The sequence below is a fragment of the Cygnus olor genome, chromosome 6, assembly GCF_009769625.2.
Source record: "Cygnus olor isolate bCygOlo1 chromosome 6, bCygOlo1.pri.v2, whole genome shotgun sequence".
NCBI lineage: Eukaryota > Metazoa > Chordata > Aves > Anseriformes > Anatidae > Cygnus > Cygnus olor.
In genome coordinates this window covers 5,611,340-5,636,079 of record NC_049174.1, presented here as the reverse complement: position 1 = coordinate 5,636,079, position 24,740 = coordinate 5,611,340, and the positions used below count along the sequence as shown (strand labels likewise).

At 35.4% G+C, this 24,740-nt stretch overlaps 1 long non-coding RNA gene across 2 annotated transcripts in view; it reads right to left on the bottom strand.

Moving 5' to 3' along the window:
• Positions 1-24,740, bottom strand: part of LOC121072597 — a 144,338-nt gene that overhangs the window by 51,901 nt on the left and 67,697 nt on the right. For both annotated transcript variants that reach the window (XR_005821335.1, XR_005821336.1), the window contains exon 3: positions 9,374-9,448. This is a non-coding gene — a long non-coding RNA (uncharacterized LOC121072597). The remainder of the gene's footprint in view (positions 1-9,373; positions 9,449-24,740) is intronic.

The window sequence follows — 24,740 nt, the reverse complement described above, 5'->3', positions numbered from 1 at the left end:
GCCATTCTGAAGTGGACAAAACTGAGCAAAGTAGAAAAATAATTAAATGGCAATGTTTAGCTAAAGGAATTGCCCATTTTCCTAGGTAGACATCTGAGTTAGTAGTTACGAGGGAGAAGTGAGTGTAATATAAAAAAAAGATTTTCTATCACAAATACTTCACAAATAGCATTGCCTTAGGGAATTTTAGGCACAAAATAAACCAAGATCTCTAATTTATCTTGAAAAGATATTGCTTACATCAGTTGATGTGTTTTTTTGTTCTGTAGAAGCTGATAGCTCTTTGGCTTCTTCAGAATTATGTTTGGAAAATCAAGCAGATACAATGGAATATACAAGAAAAGCACTTGTGTGTGACTGCTGTACAAAGGGCCATAGGAGGAGAAAGAGTAACAAGGAAGTCAATGTCGGGGGAAACGGACGGCTGAAAAATCAACAGCTGAATTAAAAGCCTTAAAAATATCAGAGGGAAACAAAAATATTAGTAAAGAAACAAGAATGAAAGGAAGAAATTTAACAGCTATTTGATCAAAACCTGTGTTTTTTTGATTTCACACAAATTTTACAGTGTAAACATGATAAAAACAAAACTCAATGAATTGAAGCAGCTAAAAAAAACCAAGATATATGGAAACTGTAGTATAGAAATAATTTAATATGTAATATGAAATAACTAATATAGAATAACTGAAAGTATAGATCTGTAAAATATGTTAAAAACAAGACAGAATAAATATGTCTGTATTGAAATTAAGTACCATTAAAATGGGAGGAATCAAGTTTCTTTGGATGCTGGAAGTGTACCTATTCCAGGTTATGCTTTTGACTAGCTACTTGAACTTCTACCAGAAAGGTAGGTACAAGTCCACAATTTTATTACGTGCCATGCAACAACAGGGCTGTGGAATTCATCTTGCACGCTTCTGAACCCTGCTGAAGAATTTAACCTTGTCACCAGCTTACATGGGGCAATTGCACCATGTCAAGCATTTTATAGAATTCCTTTGAAGCATTTGGGGTCTCCAATTCCAAGCTTGTAAGAAAAGCTCAATAAAAAAAAGCATTTTATCAACTTATAAAAAGCACAACCTTTCTGTTCCACCTGTGAGTAGCAGCAGACTTTGCTCAACAGTTATCTTAAAGATTATGTTTAAAATAAACGCATGTTGATTACTGACTACAAGAGTTCTGAAATGCCAGAAGCACTAGGAAGCAACCATGAATGAAAGAAAAGAGATTTGCTTTCTCCAGGAACCTCCATATATGAGTTTTGTTGTTTATATAAGAATAGTTCTGGGTTATTAGGAATACTGAACTGAACATCAGGTTCAGTTGTTTGGGCATCTGGTGCTCCATCTCCAAATTCTGTGGCACACCAACTTCTGCAGAGCCAGTGTAACGGTTCCTAAGTACTACCTTATGTCTCTTGGTCCATTTCTGGATTAAACTCAGGTCTCCAATTTACCTTGCATTAGCTTGCTACTTCAGGCAGAGCTAATGGCATCCTAAGTGATCTATCATTTCCACTGTACTCTGGGACAGAGCGAAGGTCTGAGCAAGTAAACACCCATCTCCTGCTCTTCTCCAATCACAACACATGCTAAACAAGAGTTCTATTTATAGCTAGGAAAATTATGGTCTCTGATATCGTTAGATTATTTATAAGTTTTCTTCCACCTGTGATGTTAATTGTGAGCATTTAGAGTAATCACTCAGCATGGCTAGAGGTGGTCACAAAGCAATGAGGTAATACCTAGGCAACTGTGTATCCATATTGACTCAAGTATTTGCACTTCTCATCTGCATACTTTGCTTAGGAGAAGACAACAGGGAAAAAAAAAAAAAGAAAACCTACAAATTTGCATATGTTTTAGATGCAAAAACATGGCACTCTTAATGCTGTGAAGCCAAATATTTAGACAACCTTCTAAATATTGCAAAATGTTGTCTTTCTTGACTCATGATGATCATTTGTTTGACTCATGATGATCATTTGTTCCCTAGTTCTAAGCCCTACACTTTTATGAAGTTCAACTGCAGCATTTTTTCTTTTCTAACAATTTATATTTGACAATGCACAGACAGGTAGTTTCTTGGAGTATATTTATTCTGGTATTATCTTTAGTTCCAAATTTCAAAGAAAAGCTTTGAATTTTATGTATTGCCACATTTACTTCTGAGGACTTAAACACTTGTTGCTTCAATGTCTAGATGAAACACATGACAATTAAAGGTGTTAGAACAGACCTGGAACTATTGTTCTAACTGTACAGCTTCACACTGTGAGCACAGGGCTTTCATTTTCACAGGCATCACATTACCTGCTTGGTGTGACAACTCAGCCTCTTCTCATTTGTAAGCAGTGTGGCAACTGGGAAATTATACTTCCAGTGTTCAAACTAGTCCATACTTGATTCACCTACAGTGGTGAACACAATTGTTCCAGATATGTTGAAACTTGCAGATAACGAAGGTAAACAAACAGTTTGGGGGCTTTTAATTCTTTACTTATCAGTACTGTTTTCTGTTTGCATCACTCATTCACTTTTCCCTCCCAGCTCTGCAAAAAAAATTAATTCCTAAACATTTCAGTGCATCAGAGATGCACAGTGCTGCACAGAACATAATTCAGGATGTCAGCACTTCTGGAACAGCATGGCTCAGTCTTGAATATGGACATCAAACATTTCATTAGAAGTTAAGGAAGACAGATATGGCACAGTGAATGGATAAAGAAACAAAAACAGTTCTTCTTGACCCCTTAGAAATACAGGGTGCTGCGGCACAGTGAGTGACCAGGTTAGAAAGCTCAGCCGCCAGGCTGGTTCACAAAGTTTATGTTCCATAATCTGCCATTGGCAGTGTAAAAGAGCCACTAAAGATGAAATAAAAGCAACACCCCTCTTTTGACTCTTTCCTTTTTTTCTTTTGTCACAAGGACTGTCTCTAGATTGTTTTAGTTTCTGCACATGTGCATTATCTGTGCCACACACAAAAAAAGCTGCGTGTCTACAGTTCCCTGTACAATTATGCTCTTGAGACTACAAAAAAAAAAAACCAGAACTACATCTACAAGAACATTTGAAATGTGCCTAACAGGCTGGAGAGCAGCCAGTGGTGATCCAGTATGCACAACTTACTTTGCTGAACCCTGAATCCTGGTGTAAGAACAAGTAGAAATGAAGTAGATAACTGGAGTACCAACTATGAAGTCAGAATACTAAAAAGTATTACTGCTCATTAGTCCCAAAAAGTGCATCCTTAATGTCCCTAAACTACAAAAGAGGACTGTTCTCAAATCAAAGAATAAACGGTTGCATTTATCTTGAACTGTTTGCTGTAAGTCAAAGCATAACAAAATCGCACATTAGTAAAATACACATAGAAGCTCTAACCAGTAGCATGACTAATATTATGTGTTGCAGCACTGAGGGCATTGTTGTATTATAAATATTCATTCAAATGGTAATTTATTATAGTTACATTGTACCTGCAGGAAAAATACACTCAGGAAACAAACAATTTAAACACTATGTAAATGTATTGGATGTATTAACTTCATTACTTACTGATAAATACATAGCTACACAGAATAATCTTGTGTTTTAAAAATTCATTACCACCACAGTCACAGGGCAACTAAATCGGTGCTCCTTTTGGTTGTCCTTTCACTCATTACAATTTGTATTGCCCTTCATGGAAAACAGACCTGGACTTGCACATCACATTCTATCTGTGACTTCTTCCCCCACCACAGCTCCTAAACATGCTGTCCTCATACCATCCTCCTCAACCCCTCCAACTGATAAACAGCGACTCACAGATGCCCCCTCTGTACTATTCGTAACAGTTGATGATCTTTCATTTCTTAATATTAAATTTCTCCCCTTTATTCTCCACCACTTCACATCATTCAGATTTTCCCACAGAATATATACTGATTATTCCCCCCGACTTGAACAGTACCTTTTGATTAGCATATTCTAATTTTATGGTCTAAGGTCAGTGAAGAAAATAAATCAAAATTAGCTCTAACACAACTCATAGATGTTATCCAGCATTAACATTCTTGCCTTCTCTTAAATTCCTTTTTTTTTTGGCACAATTTTAGGGCTCTTTACCCACTTTGCTATTCTTGTACTCCACCCTTGTTCCTGCACTAATCCAACCAGCAGCAGTGACTTTGGTCTCCTGAGAGCCCACTGGCATTCAACCAAGAGCCTGAACTTCTGTTCAAAGGGAAATTTATCAGTGTTTTCATGATCTCTTAAATCAGAATAGAACCACAGTAAGCTATTTTGTACTTGAAAAATTATGATATGAACCATCAGAAACATTTCCAAAAAAAAAAAAAAAAGACTAAGTTTGCAGCTACTCTGCAAACCCCAAGAGACCATTTTAACAAGCAGTAGGGGGGTTGCAACCAAAAAACGTGCTGCAAACAAAATTCTCTACGGACCTAGTCCAGAACCACGACTTCAAGACACAGTCTTAGAGCCACTGTGATACCTGGGTGATACTTGGGGCCTCAAATCTGTCACCTCCTTACCACTGCTTTTATACACTTTTTCTTTCTTGGCTAACAGATCTGTCTTGCCAGGATTACTTAAATTTAAATACAATGTATTTTTTTCCTGCTCATCTGGATACCCAGTCAGACTGAAAATATTAAAACAACTTGTTCCTCGAACTGATTACATATTATTTCCTTCAATATTCTGAAAGATTTATCCAAATTGTGCAGAATAAAAACACTACGTTCTCTGAGCTTAGCTCTGCTACATAGCATCCCCCCTTTCTTCTAGAAGAAGGAAACTTGTTCACTGAAGTCACTCAAGCCATGGCATCAGCTCAATTTTGGTTGTTTCTTGCGTGTAAGTCAGCTGTACTGATTTTAAATATAATATTTATTCATTTAATATTCTGCTTACATCTCCAAAATCAAGATATCTAAGCTTTCTACTTCATGAAGCCATCCACATAATTGATTACATTTACACAGGTTATACCCATGCAAATATCACAATGCTAAATTACTTGGTGTCATTGATCTCAAATCTTGTCTTGTTCATATGTATTAAGTAAGAAGCAAAAACTGTTAACTAACAAGGTGTAAATATTTTCAGAGTTCAATTAGTTATCTTAGTCATATAGTTAAATGGCTATAGGTTTTCAAATTGCTTTGGAAGTACGATTTAGGCTTCAGTATATATCACTATTTAGTTATTTGCAGAAGAGAACACAGAATAAAGAGATAACACTTCTAATATCCATACTTCTTAAAATTTTGAGCAAATTGTGCTATTAATAAAAATGATTAATTGAATTATTTCCTAAATCTTGGTCCATGTGAATACACTGATCTTAACCAGAGATATTAACCTATTATTTATAATAAAATATAAATATAAATCATGCATAAAATATCGCATTCATCTGAATATATCATTCATCTCTTACTCTACCCCTTAATAGACAATGAAGAGCTTTTGCAAAGTAGAAAAATTAGAAAAATCATAAACATTGAGGTCTATAGTGGCTAAATTTTTATACATTCTCAGGCTATGAACCGTTCAAGTAATAACAAAATAGCAAGTAACTGAGAAAAAAAAATGTCATTGGGTGGTTTATGGATGAGAGAAGTGAAGCTGAATTAATTAACTGAAGCTAAGAAGAGCATTGAAACAAAATGAATTGTAAGGTTAGAAATGCTCTCCTAGGAGCCTGTATGAGTTAAGCCTCTCTGCAGGCCTCCTGTTCTAACACTTTCCCATTTAAGAAATATTGCAGGAACCTAAACAGATTAAGGAAATTCAAGTGACATTTCCTCAAAGAAAAAATTCTAAATTAAAACTTCAAAATAAATTAAGCATAATGCCTTTCAGTGCCATGGGAAGGTGAAAGAGCATTTAGGCCTCGAGCCTTTGCCAATAATAAGCTGAATATAGATAATCACACAAGAAGAGAAATAGTATACATGCATTTTTATATATACGTATAGTATACATGCACACACTCAGACACTGACAATATGGGATCCTTAGAATAATAATTATAAATATTTCAAAATCTTGTTAAAGTGAAGATGCACATTTAACTTGAAGGGATTTCACTGTCCTCAACTTCTGTATTACATAAAAATAATAACAACTTATTTCCTCATGGGACAACAGAATACAAATTCATTTAGTCTAATCACTGTTCTATTAACAGAAAATTAATGAGTTGGAATCCTATGGCCACATCAGAATGGTGTTTTTTTTTTTTTTTAGTTTTGTTTGTTTGTTTGTTTTTCCAGCAAAATTTTGCTCTGAGCCTGGGAGTTTCAAGACAAAATAGCAAATGATTATCTAGTCCCACTTGCAAATTTTGTCTTAAAATTGTTTCTGCTAATGACGTATGCATCGGAATTGCAAGGAATACTAATTTTTGGTAGCAGCTTTGAAGTCTTTTCAGATCATGCTTTTAACTTCAGAAAGCCATTGTGTCACACAGTTATAGTCATAAAGAAGGTCAGGGTACTAGAAGTACATGCTTTCCACTAACTGCATAACCAACCAAAATCTGCAGTATGAACAGGAGGTATAAGGGAGATTACCAAGAAACAACCTTATTTAATCCTTTTCCACTTGAAAGTCTGTCCTCAATAAATATGAGACTTCTGGACATTTGTTAAGTGTTTCCACACATCCAAAAACCCAGTGAACACTAGGCATATTGGATACACCTAGGACATCTAATCACATCTGTTGCACATGCACACATCAACTCTGTCAAACATATGCAATATATCTGAAGCACTAGGCACTCATTGAACCCATTACATATGAACCGAACCACGTCTCGCTCAGCCATCTTCAAGCACATATGCAACAAGATAACCCTATTTTATAAAATCTACAAGATATGCCTCAGCAGTGTTTTGCACTAATACAGTACTGAATTTAGAGGGACTTTGAATAGAAAAAAAAAGTGAATGAGTTAGCTGCAGAGAATGCAACAAAAGCAAGGGTTTAAACATATCACATATCTTTATGCACCTTTGAGTTACAATCAGAGGTATTATGAACCATATGTCTACATGCTTCCTTCTTCAAGCCATGCTCTTATGCCTTTCACACTGACAAATCCATTTATTCCTCTTTTTGAATATATCTGGAGCAAGCATCTATAAACACTTAAGAACTACCCATAGTATTTGAAAGGCTTTGCCTCTTTACCTAATTGAGACCTCAATATTTTTTTCCTTCTATCCATGATCGTCAGAGGAATTTTAATTTGTTTAATATCTGTATATAACATTAAGGTTAGGAGAGCCACGGGATTCTCTCAAAATCATCATCTCACCCAGGATAAAATGGGAGAAATAGACCATTTTGATGGTCATGAAAAAGAATGTCTCCAGGCAGGAGCAGCAGAAAAATATCAATTGCATTTTCATAGTCCCCTTCCTAGGTTTTGAAGCGTGCAGGGTCCAGAAAACCAAATCCAGCAAAGCCTTTGTCGTGCAACTTTCTGGCAAATCTGTGCAACAGTTCAGACTACATTGTGTCATACCCTCCATAGCTTGGTACTACACAATTATTGTTACACAATATTAAAATAGTTTTTCTCACAGAGGTATGTTTTAGGCTTTAAGGAAAATAGCTATAATACAAGTTTTAATCAAGCAGATGTTGCCTGCCACACATTTCTTCTGTTTTAATCTCACCAGCTAGAGCCAGGTTATGAAGCAGAAATATTTCCTGGAAACTGCTAACCTTGCTTGCTTGAGTGTATTTCCATGTTGTTTGCAATCAGCTTTATTCACAACACCAAATAAAATAAATTACATCAAAGTATAAAGCAAAGCAACATTGGCTTCTCTTAAGAAGCTACTTTACAAACATTAAAACTTGCTGCAGCTGTTGAGATTAGCACTCTCTTATTAGGCACTCATGCCTTATCTGGGCACAGGTAAAAAATACTCAAATAAAATGAAAGAAATAATAGAACAGGTTTGCAAATAAGGAGGCCATTACTTCTCCTACTCAGAAGAATTTATTCCGATAGTGGAATAAATTCACGTTGCCTGCAAGCTAGTATGTTGGCTAGTGAAGGCAGAAGCTGAGGAAGCCACATAAATCATGTGCCAATGAAAGTGAAAATTATTTAAACCTTCAAAAATAGTTTAAATGATTTAAAACACCACTGCCTCTACTGTATAATAATGAGAGTCAAGCTTCGGGGAGTTTCAGTTATTTCACAGAAGGCACCTTAGGAAGTTATTAGATCCCTTCGCCCTGGCTTCCTTCATTTTTAGGAATGAAGACTTGTACTGGGGGCAACAGGCATCGGTAATGTTGTTTTGCTCAATGCAATGTAGAGTGTGTTTGTCATTATCTGGTTTTAGTGGATGAATTCAAAAGGCCAACAGAAGCACGTCAAGTATTTTCCGTCTGTTCATCATTTATAGAAACTGGAAAAGTGCCCGAATTCAACCTGATGGCAGATGTATTTACTGTCTATTTGCTTGTTCCAACACAGCAAAACAAGAGTATATGTGCTGCTTGCATTTTTGCCTGGGGGACAGGGGCTTTATATTGTAGTTAATGGACCATTGACAAACAGAAAATTAATTTGGCAAGAACTCACTGATGTTGTGGAAATCAGAGAAGCATGGTTCATTTTGAAACTAATTAATCTAGCCAACAGAGAAATAAAATTTCAGTTGTTTGGGACAGAAAAACTTTGGCATACATAAAGTGAGAGGAACAAAGCTGGTTTGGAGAGTTTACCTAGAGGGGAAAGATGCACTTTGGAAATGGTGCGCATAGTGCAGGAGTTGAAATTTCCTCATATGAAGCAAAGTTACAATGTTAGTGATATATTATGTACCTGGACGAATTTAAAGCTATGTTATCTAGAAATGTCCCTTCTGTAGCTGCTGATACAGCAGGCATACTGATGCTTTTCTAGTCTATTGAACATTTTAAACATGACACTGTGAAACACCAAAAAAATCCAACTCTATAAAGTCTTCTGAAATCTCTTGTAAAAAAGTCTTTAACACAAATGTGAAAATATTTTTTATCAAAATGCATGTAAAAAGTTAATGAGAATATCAAACATAGGAATCATATGCCAGTAGAATGAAATCATCCTGATTCATTCTGACTCTTAAATTGATATGAACTATAAGCATATAAAATAGTTTTAATATTAACCAACCTCAACACCCTCATATTTTTATCATTTTAGTGATCACGTACTTTGTCTCAACAATTCTTTGTTATGGAATTTAATATCACTACATTGACCTTGTAATTTGGCAGAAAAGCAGATTAAAACGACAGTTATCAAATCTATTTTTGCACACATATAAGCTGCTTACCAGAAAGTTTTGAAGGGAGAAGTTCAGCACATTTCTCATCCCACACTTCAACATGAATCAAGTTCTACCTGTGGGCTAGAAACAAAAATGACAGTGAGGCTGATCGTATTTTTTGGCCTACATCTTCACTTCTGCGAATGATACATCAGCCCATGACGACATAAGTTCACCATACAGTTTCAAGCTTTGATAGGAAGAACACCTATTTATTGTAAACAGAGCAAAAGTGAAGATAGTCTTTGAAGCAAGTGGGCAACCAACAAAGACATGAAGGGACGTTTTTTGTTGTTATCATGCAACACTGTATCCAGATGCCATCTCTGACCTTTCAAAATCAAGTCAAAATAATAACAAAATAGTACATTTTTCCACTAGAGGAAACAGCTTCATTCTCCAGAGGGTCACTATTTCAAAATCATGTGTTGATCAAGCAGGACATAGATTAGTTATTCAATTATTCTTAGCTAGACTACTAAATATATGTTGGTATAATTAACAAATAAGAGGTGTTTTCATTACATCAAGATGAGCAATTTTCCTCTAGGTACATGCAGTGAGACACCCTGAATTCAAAGGGCGTTCTCTATGTGCTCCACATTCTATGTATTCTAGCCTTCTCATTACCCTCCGAAGACATGCATACCTTCTCTATCATGAACAACTGGCAAAAAAACTAAAAGTGCAACTTTTTAGGAACAACTCAGATCAAGTCAGCTGAAGAAAAAAGATCACAAAGAAACTTTGGCAATAACAAGCTAACACAGATTTGTGCACAACAAAATTGCTTCAACGGGACTTAGGCCATATGAGACTCAGAGTCAACCTGTTAATAGGGAAGAAAATGGCCAGCTGTTATAAAAGGAGTGATGACAACTGATGCTACAGTCTGCTAAGAGATCAGTACTGAGAAATTAGGCTAGAAACCAAGTCTCTTCACTTGTTTGGTGTGGATTGGCTAATCTTAACTGTTAGCTCCTGAATCAGTATCGGCACAGATGCACAGATCTGGCTTCCATGAAAGTGGAGGAAAAATCTGAAGGCAGAATTTGGTTCCCAACTTCATAGTCAGGTACGTTTTTATTTTTCTAGAAAGCAGTCCTTTTATCCCTAGTACTAGAACATATTAGAATGAAAAGTACATTTGTAAAATGAGTACATACACAGCATTTATTTTAATTGTATAAATCTGCAATAATAACATGATCAAACTGAGAAGATAGTGCAGTTTATATGACAGAGATTTCTTCAGTGTCTGAGTGCCGAAGTGCCTGACAAAAAATGCGCCAGCATTAAATAAGGATATACTACTGTTGCTGACTTACTAACATACAATATGATTAAATCACAATTTGTTCAATACTGAAACTCAAGCTTATAAGCAACAACCCTTTTAAATGGGAGAAAGCAAACATCACACATCCTATTATATCCTATTAGAGAAATAGGATAACTTACAGAAATAAATGGGCGTAGCCATTCTGCCTGTAGATGCTCAGATACAGCTCTCACTAGACTAAAATGCCTCTGCAAGCATATAAAAATATTCAGAAATCTATTATTGAGAAATATTTTTGGACATAGACTCTAAAAACACTAAGGTCCCTAGTCCTGGCAAATATCTCAGGCATACCTGAAGGATTTGTACTGACAGCAGAAACAAGTTTTGGCAACTAAGATGCTGTACAAGCATTGAACAAAACCTACATTAACTGAAGAAGGACAGTCAAGGCTAGGACTGAGGAAGACAAAGTGAAACCCAACATTTTTCTTTATTTTTCTGAGCAGAGCCGTTAGGTTATCTGCTTTTCCTCCTGCTGCAACAGCTGTGTTTTTTTTTTTTTTTTTCCCTTTTCTTCTACCCTACTCCTCAACATGATTTAAAAAAAAAAAAATCGCTCAGGCACCCAAGATCAGTATTATTTGTCACTGAGATGGGAAAGGATATACTGTTACTTCTCTAACTAAAAGACTCTTCACAGCCATGAGCATGAAAATTGTGTAAGAAATTACTACATCTAATAATAAATACCATGTTTATTGATAATTTTAACATGAACAAAGGCAGACAGGCATAGATGCTTGTCTTCAGCCATCCTAGCAATGTCTACAAATACAGTTGAAAAATAGCGGGCAGAGCCAACCAGAAGCAACTCATGCTATTTTAGTAATACATATTCCCCGGGAAGATTTTCCATTTGAGTGCTATCTGAACTGAATATACAGAATATGAAACCCAGCTAAGAGAACAGGGCTTACAAGCATCATGGGCTTGTTTCCTTTCATTCTTGCCTACATTTAAGTATTCAACCTCCCAGCAAACAAATATTTTAATAAAAATAGCCTCCTTATTAAATCTTCCTTGAGCATATGTATTTTATCCAAAAAAGCTATCCTACTGTTCTATATATTACCTATACATATTGTCTTTCAAAAATGTATCCCATCCACTAATAACATTTTTAGTTAAAATCTGGAATCTGATTTTTTTTAAATACATAAATTTTGAAAACCTTAAGCTCAGTCTTCTTTTACAATTCTTTTGCAATTATTGTATCAGGCAAGGACGAAAGAAATCGAAGCATGCTGCCAAGTGAATCAATATTTTTAATGGAAATTTTATCATCTAAAACTTTAGCGCTTGCTAATGAATTCTAACATGTTTATAGGATGGCTTCTGACTGTGCATGTTTGTTCTTTCATGGCTGGTAACTGAATTGAATATAATTATTGCTATAATTCCCTCTTCAGCATTCTGCTAAGACACAACTTCCTATCTATGTACACTTGTTTGCAAATCTCATCTAAGAGAGGCAACGTGTCTTGTAAGTCACTCAGGTGTAAGTCACCAGGTGTACATGCAAGATATAAGGGCAAAACAAAGACTTATAATTTTGTTGTGCAGAGAAAGACTGCATGAACTTCAGTGGGTGTTAAACATATCTCCTAGTGTACTCCTTGAGCTCAATACAAAGTATTTCAAGACCTTTCAATGGAGAGGTCTTCTGCATAGCAGTAATCCTTCAGCTACGCTAAACGTCACAAAAAGCTGCAACATCTACTTTTCTGGTATTGACATGATCTTGCTAATGGCCAGCAAACCTTAATAGTCACTGTCACATCACTAGCCAGCTGTGCAAAGAAATAACTTCTCCCTTTCTCCTAGGTATAGACAATACATTATACTAAACTTTGCTTTAGCTCAACTGGAGAAAAAAGTTTTAATATGTCTCTGCTATAGCTAGTCATTACTATTGAAAAAAAAAGTTAAGTGAAATCTACCCCACATATAACACAGAAGTCTAGACTTCGCCTGGTTTAAATACAACCACAACCTAAAAACTGCTTGGCACTGCAGCTGCACGGTAAATGCTTTATATTTATGTGCCTTCCTGAACATCTTCAGCAATAATCTGAGTTTAAAAATAATGAAAAATAAATATAATTGTGCAGCAGTCTGTATTTTTGTCCTTTGTACACAGCTTTTAACATCTTGTTGACCAGATGATAAATGAAGTACAAAAAAAATACACAGATGTAGATAGGGCTCATCTATGAATAGTAAACTTGAGTTAATTTTTGGATTTAAGGTCAAATTTTCAAAAAGCTACAACAAACATTTCTAAGGGAAGAACTCCCACCTTTCAACCTATTTTTGAACAGGCAGGCTGTTTTCAAATGCCCCCTTGACCATTTCTACCATTCTTTCTTATTAATGCCAAGGCAGATATGTACAAAATCAACACCTAGTTACACAACACTGCCAAAGATCCCAGTGGTACTACTTGAGGAACAAATCTCTCACATCAGTAGAAAATCATAGCTTATTCTGCACCCAGTCATTTAACAGATAGAAGCACTCTCTTGAACCATAAGATACCTACAACTATCAAATCCAATCTCATCTACTTGTATTAAAGTCAGGATTTCCATCCTAAATATGGATGTCTGACAAATCATGAAATCTAATGAAGTTAACACAGGTGGAAATATCATTTAAACACCAACATAAAAAAAAAAAAAACATAGACCTGTAAAAACAAATAACAACTGTAAAGTAATTCAAACCTCACAGTATTTCAGCCTAATTGCATAATGTTGTTTATTTCTTATGCACTTCCAACACTTTTTCCAAGTACAGATTAATACTGATTAGGAAGAGGAAAAAGTCATTTGCTTTCTATGGAACTGTACAGCATCAATAATTAAGGTATGTTGTAGCTGGAACAGTACCATCAGCAATAATTATGTTGCAGAGATGAACACATTTATATTTTTGTCTGGTGGTGGGTTTTTTTGTGGGCTTTGTTTGTTTGTTTTTGGCTTTTTGTGTTGTTTTTATTTTTCTTCCAGCCAAGTAGCTCAGTGGAATTTACTGAAATTTACAAGTTATTTCTTGAATTGTACCCAAAGGTGCTGTAACAATAAAAACTCATGACTTAAATTGATATGTAGGTAAAAGTACAGATAGTATAAGAAAGTTATTTTCCCTAGGTTTTATTCATTTTTGTCAATGTTTTTTGTTGTTGTTGTTTGTTTGTTTTTTTGACTTTGAGGGACTCACTCATTTTACAAGAACATATTGTCTTTGTATTCAATTCTGTAGCAGGTCCATAAAAACTATTTGATTTCTCTCCCTTTAAGCAGAAGCAAGGTTATTCTAACATTACCAAAGAAAGCGTATTAAAAAATCAGGAAATATTTAACTTTTAGAAGATTCTTAACATGACCTAGTGAATGCACATAATATTGAATTCAATTGAAAAGTGCGACACGGAGCTACTAGGAAGAATGTATTTTCAGTTTCTATCGTTTACAATCTGGAAGCATCCCCAAGAGCAGAGACTGTTTTAAACTCCAGGTACTTACCAGACACTTAACAGTACTCTGAAGACCAAACCTATGAAATCATATAACATTTAATTCCTTACTCAACTCCATTGTAATGGTGCCATTGCAATAATTCAGATGAACAACCAAGAGAAGAAAAAAATCTTATCTCTGGCTCCACAGCATCAGGTAACTAAATTCTGTATGAAATAAATTCACTATAGCTGTTTATGTAAGTTGACAAAATATGTCGTGATTGTCTTTTTTTTTTTCCTGTAAGACCAGTTTTAGGTACTTGATCCAAATCTGATATAAGTCAATGGACCTCTTTTTATTTACACCGATAGACTTTGAACGAAAGTTTGTCAGATTCTTACAGAATCTGCAGACAACTACAGAGCTTAGCCAAGAGAAAATTATTCCTTTCCTTCTGAACTCAGGTCAGTCGGAAAAATACAACACTGCTGCTAGTTTCTGCATTTCTTCCTCTAATTCACCATAACTTCTTGTAGTCCAACAGAAAATCCTTGACACGAACAATAGAAGTGCTCACTGAAACCCCAGAAGAAGTCAAAATAAGGCAGTGAGCTATCTCAGAACTTAGTTCAGCTACACAATACTGAGAAAGCTAAGACTTTTTAGAATAATATAAACAAACTAAGCCCAGAGGATAACGTAAAAAAAATGATAAAGCACAGCAAACCACATTTTTTCCTGAGAACACCCCACTAACTGAGAAATACTTGGTAGAAGCTGTCTACACAATTTAGATTTTGGCAGAGCCTCCAGATATCAGATTTTTGTAAGCTTATACATGATTAATAGCTTCCTATTTAGTCATTTTCATTACATAAGATCCAAGAGCATTGTTTCAAAATACATAGTTGAGATATACAGTCACCACAAACTCCCTCTGAACCACTTAAATACTCAATATAAAATTTTCTTTTACCAGTCAAGAAACAATTGTGAGTTGCCTGCCTTCTAAACAACATCTATTTCTCTCCATATAAACTATAACCTGAACTCCAGATTTTTCAAGTATTTTTCTTTTATAATAAACCCTCAGATAACTTACATCAAATAACCCTTCAGAGCTAAGGAACAGGGATGGAAAACTTAAACAGAAAACAATGCTGGGAGAAAAGTAAGCAGGCAAGGTGAGTAACAAGTAGGAAGATGATGATATGGGCACAAAAAAACATCTCCTTGAGGTACATTTTGTTTTCCATTAACTAGATACGTAGGAGTCACATAGCCATACTCTTATAATTTGTTTTATTTTTGCCTTTGTTTTTTTCTCCCAAGGATTAAATCTTGCCTATCATTCCAAGAAACATACAGACACTTTCCAAATCAAACTTGATTGATAAGGAGAAATACAGGATGATACTATAAGAGGGAATAAAGTAGGGTTTTTTTTGTTTGTTTGTTTGACAATTTGGGAAACAAAAGATGTAATCAAGAGAAGTAAAGTGAAGGGGTAGCAGAATTTGTGGACTTAATTAAAGAATATACTGTATTTTAAAAAAATCACTTTAAGAAGAAAGCAGCAGGTGGTGTCAGCAATACCAATTTAGTGAGAGTGCCCTGTGCTTTTTAATAAGCTAGTGCTTCACAACAGCACAATCATTTAGATGAGAACAAATAGCACTGTGGAAAATATACCTGACCTCAGAGTTTTATGTTAAAAAAAACCACCATACCATCACCACCAAAATAAAATTATACTTCAAGAAGAGAAATGAAATACCAGGCAAAAGCGGCCATCTAAATAATACATTTTACTGTCAATTTAAGATATGGTCAAATCCATATTATTTTTTGTGAGTTTTTGAAATTGCTTTAATAGCTTACTATTAAGTCCACAGTAATCAATACAATGCTTTCAGAAATTTACAGCAGATTGAGACAGTGGGACTTAGCGACCATCAGTCAGATAATAGTTTGGTTTAAGAAGATTTAATAGATTCCTCTTGAATCACTCTAGGCTATTTGAATTTGCTCTGTCATGTGGAAGGCATTTCATCATAACACAAGTGTCCTTAGGTCATTAACAGAGCCTAAAGAAACATACTTAAATGAAGCAACTGACTCAGCAAGCATTGCGTTGGATGAATACAAACACAAATGCACAGATAGGCAAAGAACATGCCTCAGGCAAGGTGTGATCAGCTGCATCAGATCATCAAATACTTATTATCTGTTCTAAACTCATGATGATTTATCTCATCCTTCTTTCATCATGTTACCATAAAAGCTACTATGTAGACATACCTTTTGGAACCTAAAATCACCTAACAACTCCACAATCAATATTAGCCATGTTTAACAACCGTTACCACAAAGGATATTTTTCTATTTCAAAGGCTTCACTCCAAGTTTATACAAATTTCTACCAAACAAAAACAAGACCATATGCAGACAATGCCCTCACACACACCTGAAAAATAGTTTAGCATAAAATAAACAATAAATCAATCTGGCAAAGTAATTTTGAACATGATGTAAAAATTGACAAAGATTAATACAAATTCAGATGGCTCTAACAGGACCTGAGGTGGTTCCAAAATGCATGCAAGTGTTTGTGAGGCAAAAGAAACTGACACCATAATGAAAATAAAAAAATGTAAAAAGTTAATTCCCCCTAACCCCTCTGCCCCCCATCTGATTTGAAAACTGATGGTGCTTATGGATTTTTATGTTTTGGCACACATTGTGATGCCACAAGCATCAGTATAAATTTGTATGAGCTACCATCTTATTATTTTATTTAAAGGAAGAAGTGACAAGAAGCAAGAACTACACCATATTTTCAAAGATGGACTGGAAAGTAACTAGCTGATATCCCTTTTTGTTTGTTTGCAAACATTCTCTGCATGTGTCAATAATATCCTTACATTATAAATACTGAAAATACAGAACAATAGATGTGAAAGAGCTCTGCACTTGCAAAAGAAAACTCTGTAGTTTAATGAGTATAATTATATGTATAAATAATTATGTGCAGTAATAGATAACGCAGCTGATCTCTGCATGGGAATGAAAAGCAGATATACCATGTATTTACATTTCACACCAACTCTTCATTCACAAGTGTGGTGAGGCACTGGCACAGGTGGCCCAGGGAACATGTGGATGCCACATCCCTGGAGGTGTTGAAGGTCAGGTTGGATGGGGCCTTAGCCAACCTGATCTAGTGGGTGGCATCCCTGCCCGTGGCAGGGGGGTTGGAACTAGAGGATCTTTAAGGTCCCTTCCAACCCAAAACATTCTGTGATTCTATGATACAGATAGTTATGATGCAATATTTTTGAATGACAGGTTTGAGTTCCCTTTCCTACATTACTATATGAAACATTTTAATATTCTTTCAGAAATACACAGAAGTTTGGCTTCAATAAGCAGAACTTCTGAGACTTCATTGTACATGCTCTAGTCTATCCTAATATTCTGTAACATCAAGAAAATCATTAAATTCAAATGTCTCAGTTCACATTTTTTGCTTTGAATTGATTCTGTTCAATAAGTTCTAATCTGATGCTTTGAAGATGAAATGGGCCATATTAAATGTCTATGTGTCTAGAATAGATATTTCCAGATGCTCAGATAAACAAAGTGAACTCATTGCACTCACAACTGGTGCTGTATCCTCACTCTGAAGAGCATACTAATTTTTTCTCTACAGAACAGAAACAACTTTTTAGAGAACTTAAACTTCTTTACAGTTGAAGGTAGAGCACCTTTTGGTTATAAAGCTTGGGGATTATTTTGCTCCCCCCCGAGCCCGCATCTATTTCCTTGTTCTCAAACACATTAATATCCAAGGCAACTACAAAAACAACTGCCACTATCAATTCCCTAAGATAATTACATTGTACACTGGAAAACATGAGTACTTTGGAAGTCATGTTATTATTTAATGTAAATACATATTTAGTAAATTGATGACCAAGTCCACACTGATCTGTTTGCTTCCTCTGTTAAATTTAATTTTTAAGTTTTTTTTTGTTTTTTCTTTCCAGTTATGGCAGAAAGCACCCAGTGCAAACATCATTTTGGACTTGACAGCACAGCGAAAAATTCATTAGTAACACATTAGAAAGTTTTCAAAAGATTTTAAAATACTGTAACTTCATAAACTCTCAACTGCATGTTTGGTAAACTTCTTAATCTGATGGAAGTCCAATTTTGGTATCATACATATCATGCACATACTAGTCATGCTAGTACAGACTCAAAAACATCCACCTGAAGGTCCCCAAAATACATGCACAACGAACAAGAAACAATGACCACACAAATTGGTTCCATTTATGACAAACAGGTCCAAGTTTCTATGTTGTCCAGTATGCTTGGCCTAATCACCAGGCTCAGTAGCTTCAGTCAGATAGTCATGCAACTTCTACTCAACGGTAAGTTGAGGGTATCTGCACCACATGACATACCTAAATATCACACACCATGGCATAAAAATACAAGCAGATCTTGCCTGAAAAAGTTCATAAGACACATATAACTTCATTTTTGAAACAGGATTTAAAATAACTTAGAGAAATCACCACCAAAATATCACATTCTTTTGCACTGGCAAGCAGAACAAAAATCACCACCTCCTTTTACCTTCAACAGATATGCTGGTGGAATAAATAACTTCTGAGCGAAGTCAAGTACCTTTAACTGAAGAAATATTATTCAATTCAGGAAATTGATTAATATTCAAGGAATATTCGAGGAATATGATTCTGACGGTATAATACAATTAATCTACAGTGTTTTGAAATTATACCAACACTAAATAATGAAGAGAAAAAAGTAATCCATTTGACATTCCAGAAGAAAGACATCCAATAGATAAACATGAAGTGTTTACCAGATGAAATTTAACTATTGCTGAAAGAACCACTTATTACAAACACAGGCAAGATTTCTACTCCAGATTGCCCTCACTGCCTAAGACGCAACGAGACCAAGCATGCAGAGTTATGCCATGAGAATACTCTGAAAGATTTTGAGTCTGTCTTCTGTGAAGCACAATTAGCCATTGAGTCAGTTCTCTGGCACACACTGATACAATCCCCCAGGTCTTCTTTGTTGGTAAGTAAAGTTTCCAATGTACGACACAATCATCTAGTTGTTTACTATTTATTCACTAGTGCATTTAAATAAAGGATACTTAAACAATAAAAGTGCTGAAGATGCTTAATTAGTTTTAATTTCTCTGTGGAAAAGTTAAAATCCCCGATGCCTCTCTCTACTGAGTGCAAAGGTCTATGACCCTGTTGGCTGTGCATCAAGATCAACATTTACATTAATTCGGTGGAATAAGATCAGATGCCAATATTATTCTTCAATCTATCATCAGTGACATTTCTGTCACTGTCTGGATTTGGTCATTTCCCCAAGCATTTTGCTTTTACTTTAAAGCAGCTGTTCCCCACCCCCTTTCTTTTTAATTCTGTCTTTTCAGAAGTTTGTTAGCTCTAAGGACAAACGTGATTTTGAAACCTTCTGCATTCGTATCAAACGCTGGTGGCAGTATCAATATCACTTGTTCCAAATTACGTATCATACTTGACTCTTCAAAATGAAGTGAGGAAATACAGCTAAAATATAGGAGCCAATTGCTTTTAGGCATGTTATCAAGTACGTATGGAAGCAAAATCAAATCAGGTAACTTACTGCATCTTAATTACTAGCCATGTTCTCTCTTGCGTATGGGGAGCTAAATATTCATTAATTCTGAGCAATTAAAAATAATGAAATAAAATTCTGTGATGCTGGAGTTTGGAATTAGGTATGTCAGAGTTCAGTAAGATGTGTGAATTAACTTTTTTTTTTTTTTTTTTTTTAGTCAGGAACCCTTCACAAACACTATGGTGACAAAACATTTACTACAAATGTATGCAGATCAGGACGCAGAAGTCTGAAGAAGCAACTACGGCAAATGTTTGTTCTAGACACATAGGAGGATAACTTTCAGCTCTATGTATTCTATCCAGTGTGTTCAACACAAAGTACCAAAACCCAACTCTCCATTCACAGTTTGCTCAGGGGTATTATCCTGTACTTTGAGAAAACAGCTTTGTGGATCTGTGCCAAAAAAAAAAAAAAAAAAAAATCATTTTGCCAGGAAACATTTGTTCACTGTCTTTTTAAGCCTAACAAGAATCTGAATCTCGCTTGTATAAACTCCTTATTACCCAGCTCTCTTCCAGCTGTAAAGTATAATCAGTCTCTCTCTCAAAATCTATCACTAAATGCAAATGAAGTCCATGAAGAACCTTCTGTACTTTTAATAAGGTATCATCCAACCTTTATTAAAGTATATGCTATTAAGTCTTCAACGACATAATGGATAGCAATTCATCAAAATCACCAACTTGCACAACTGTTTTTGAAGCCTGAAATTACAGAAATGGGAAAGGTAAACTAGAACAGACAAATAGTGGAGATTTTAGTTTGCCTTATACAAAGAAGTTGGGGATGTCCCATCCCTGCAAGTGTTTAAGGCCAGGCTGGATGGGGCCCTAGGCAACCTGGTCTGTTGGAAGATGTCCCTGCCCGCAGCATTGGGTTGGAACTGGATGATATTTAAGGTCCCTTCCAACCCAAACCATTCTTTGAGTCTATTGTAACTTTTCTTTAAAAGTAATATTCATATTTGCATAATTTGTGCAATATATTCACACAATATTTATTGCTTATAAAATATTCCATTATTATTTTACCTCAAGCAGCTGCAAAATACCCCAGCTTTTAGCAGAAGATTCACTGCCAGAAGGTGGGGAGGAAGAGGAATAGTGTGGTACTGAGACGCAGATAAGAAGCGATGAAGGCCAGGGAGCAGGCGCTTATTGCAGCAGAAGTGATCTGGGAAGTTTGCAGATAAGCAGGGCTAGGGGGAAGGTGTTCATCAATGTCAGTGCACAATTCAGGGAGAAAAAAGATTGTTGTTAGAGGAAATAAGCTGTATTCATTTTATCCAAGTAATGCTAAGCTCATTGTACAACAGCTGAATTGGCAAGTCAAGATGAATAAAAGCTTCATCATCTAACCACTGAATCACTGTCCTTCAGAGAAGTAACTTGCACAATGAAACGAAGCATACACCACTTTACACTGAAGTACTTGCAAGAGCTATTTCCATTTCCTTAAAAATAACAGTTATATCCATGTACAATCCTTTACATCTGTGGACATTTTAATGCCTTCAGTCTGTACACTTTAATTTCTTTCAGTTTGTATAACTTCTCTGCCCTAGTTAAATCTATATTTTCCCAGAATTAAAGACAATTTATATTGTAAGTTGGTAAAATGGAATAATTTTCTGGTATGTTACACCTGGTCAAGTATTTTTAGGATCAGGTCTTTTCATAATCTGAAAATAAAATATATGTGCATGTCAGCATTGACTCTTTGCCATACCTTATACATATTACAAAGTAAAATAAAGTACTACTTTCTTCTTTGAAGTCAGTCTTTTGTAAAGAGCTTTAAGGTTAAAACTTACATTCCACAGCTTATCCGAGACACTATGTCTTTAAAATGATTCAGTTTAAGCTTCATCAATGCTCTTTTGAATTTAATTAATTGAATTCATCATTGATTAGTTCAAAGTATAAAATCTAAGTTAGCCCTGAAATGATTTACTGGACTAGTCTTCTGGATTATGCTTAGGAAAAAAAAAAATAATCATACCAAAACTCTGTCCTTGACTATTTAGTGAGCTTTGACTATTTCAGTTACATAAATTGTAATCAGGTAGTAGCTAAAATCCTAATATCACAGTAAGCCAAGCCCATGCATAAATGTATTTTAAAATTCACCTATCAGCACTGAATCTGTAAATCAAGACGTGTAAACATCTAGCCTGCAACATTAATGATCAAGCGTTGGAAATTGTCTGCAGGCTGCACCATTGGCCTGCCTAGAATTATGAAATGCTCCATACACACAACCAGCCAAACTTCTAAAACCACTAAAAGGAATCTCTAAAGTTACTATCTTATAAATTTTCCGTTCTTTGGCGAGCATGATGGATCAGTCTGTTAGATTGCATGCAGCCCCAGATGGCTGGCTGGTTAAAGGGTTACATAGGTAATGGATGTTATTCATAAAGAAATCTGCTACATCCCAGTCCAGGGAAGAATGAAAAACAAACCAGAGTGTCCTCTTCAAGGATGTTTTCTTCTTTTCTCCTGTTACCTGTCTGTATCTGAAACAATACGCTTTTTACCTTAGGGCATTGCATTACTGATGAGAGCATTACGTTGGTTAAAAGCTGTAAGACTACTTCAGATGAGGCAGATTGGCTTCAGCCTTTTAGGCCCACAAATTATGAAGCCTACAACACTAGAGATTTACTTCAATTTGAGCATTCAGTTTAGGCAGAAGCCTGTTTTAGTCCTGAGGGCAGCTACCCTAATCTGGGAAATTTCTGAAATTTAGCTTGTTTCTGAAACTCACAAGGTAGTTGTAGGTCCTCTTTTTATTTTTAACTATTTACATGATTCTCAATACCTACTAGGAACAGAACAAATTTCTCCTTGGAAACTCTAGCTTAAAGATATATTGCTAAAAAATCTATATGAATTAGACATGACCACTGTAAAGAAGGCATTTCAGGCCTGGAAAATCCCATCTCTGAAACCTATTGAATGTCCATGAATGGTGTTCTCAAATAGGAAGCACCATACACAAGGTAGGAATCAGCAGTCCGTATTCAGTACGACAGAGGAATTGGTGAGAATATCCCAAAATATACTGTTCTTCTCTGCTTTCCCAACTCCTTCTCACCATTAGCTTTTTGCTAAGTATCAGTCTTATATTAAAATCTTGAAAATCTGGGGTTTTCATCTTCAGGTTTTCTTGGTTTTGTCATTGAAACAGCAAAGTCACAATAATAAAACTTTTCATTTGTGGAAAGACCCAAAGTGTCATTCAATTTGCATGCATATTGATTTTATTCCAAAACCGTTATAAAGCCGTATCACTATCAGCTCTTAGAGCACAGACATAGCAATATTTCACAGAGATTCCAGTGGGGAATTGAGTAATCTAACCAAGAGAGCATTAAAAGGAGCAGTTGAAGCAACTACAGCTATCAAGATACTTTTAATATTTATTAAACTGTTCTTGAGTAGAATTTTGCGTTGTTACATTCCTAACAATCCTCAGCTGGATTTAAACTTTTTTTTTTTTCCCTCCCCAGTTAATAAGTAATTAAGCAAGTTAGGGAGTCATAAGTATTATTTTTAGATTTTGGTCATATGTTCACATGCTTCAAGAGTTAAGGCAAGAGTTGATCCTTAGCTACAAAATTTGTTTGTTTTACTGTTTTTCTCACTGAGAGAACGCTCTCTAAACTCATTTTAGGAAGCTCCTAGAAAATGTTAAGATTAGTCTTACATTCTTTATAAACGCTCTGATTTGCATTAGCAAGAAAATGAATTGTTGTCAAAGACTAGAACAGATTGGCCTGTTCCTGCAAGGTTGTAAAGTCTTCACCTATGGAGCTGCTCAAAGCCCACCTGGATGCAGTCCTGGGCAGCCTGCTCAAGCCAGGAGGGTGGAACAGAGGATCTCAAGAGGTCCCTTGCAACCCCACTAATTCTGTAATTAGTGTTCTCCTTAACAGGGCGGAAGAAATGGCTTTGTTTCACCAGGGGTACTTTGATATCATAGACATGTTATGAAATAAAAATCTTCATTACAAAACAAAGTGGATAGTTTGTCAACTTCAGGAACTCTTCCTGCATTGTAAGAAAGTATTGTCTTCCCTAAGATCTTGTAAATATCTACAGTAGGAATGATCCTAAATCATGCCTTCCAATTTAAGTCTCTATAGTTAAACAGCATTGAATCAAAGGTTAGATTTCTCATATATGTTTTTTATAAAGTTAAATGACAGATATTAACATATCTAAAAGTCAATCATTACTACATAGATCTTTCAAAAAGAAATACAGTGATATCGCTTGGAAATACCGGTCTTCTTTTTATTAAGTAAAACAGTAGTTGATGGGTATAATTACTTCGTAGTCTTAAAGATAAGTGGTTCTAATATCATCTAAGGATCAAGTATGTCACTCTGGTCTAGCAGTGATCTTGAGAAACCTTGTAAAACAGTCTGTGTTCACTCAAATTTCTGGATGGTATCTAAACAATTACTGTGTGTTATTCAAAGACTTTAGTACTGAAGAAATACTGGATTTCAAAAGAAGATTGGGAATATGAAGTTCTCCTTCCTCTGCCAGAGGAAAAAAAAAAAAAACATTTTGTCATTTTGTATACATTCCACAGCCAAGAAAACATATAGACTCAGTGTGCAAAACTGTAATAGAGTTGCAAGCAGATCTCACACAGCACTGTTTTGTCATTGGCACCATACGGTCACATGGAAACTCATCACAGAACATAAACACCTGAAAACACCATCCATCCTGCACATCTTAAGGCACACAGTCTTTTATAACTACTTATTAACTGTGCATTTGTAGGCATTCATATGGTACTTGAAAGTACATAAACAGGATCA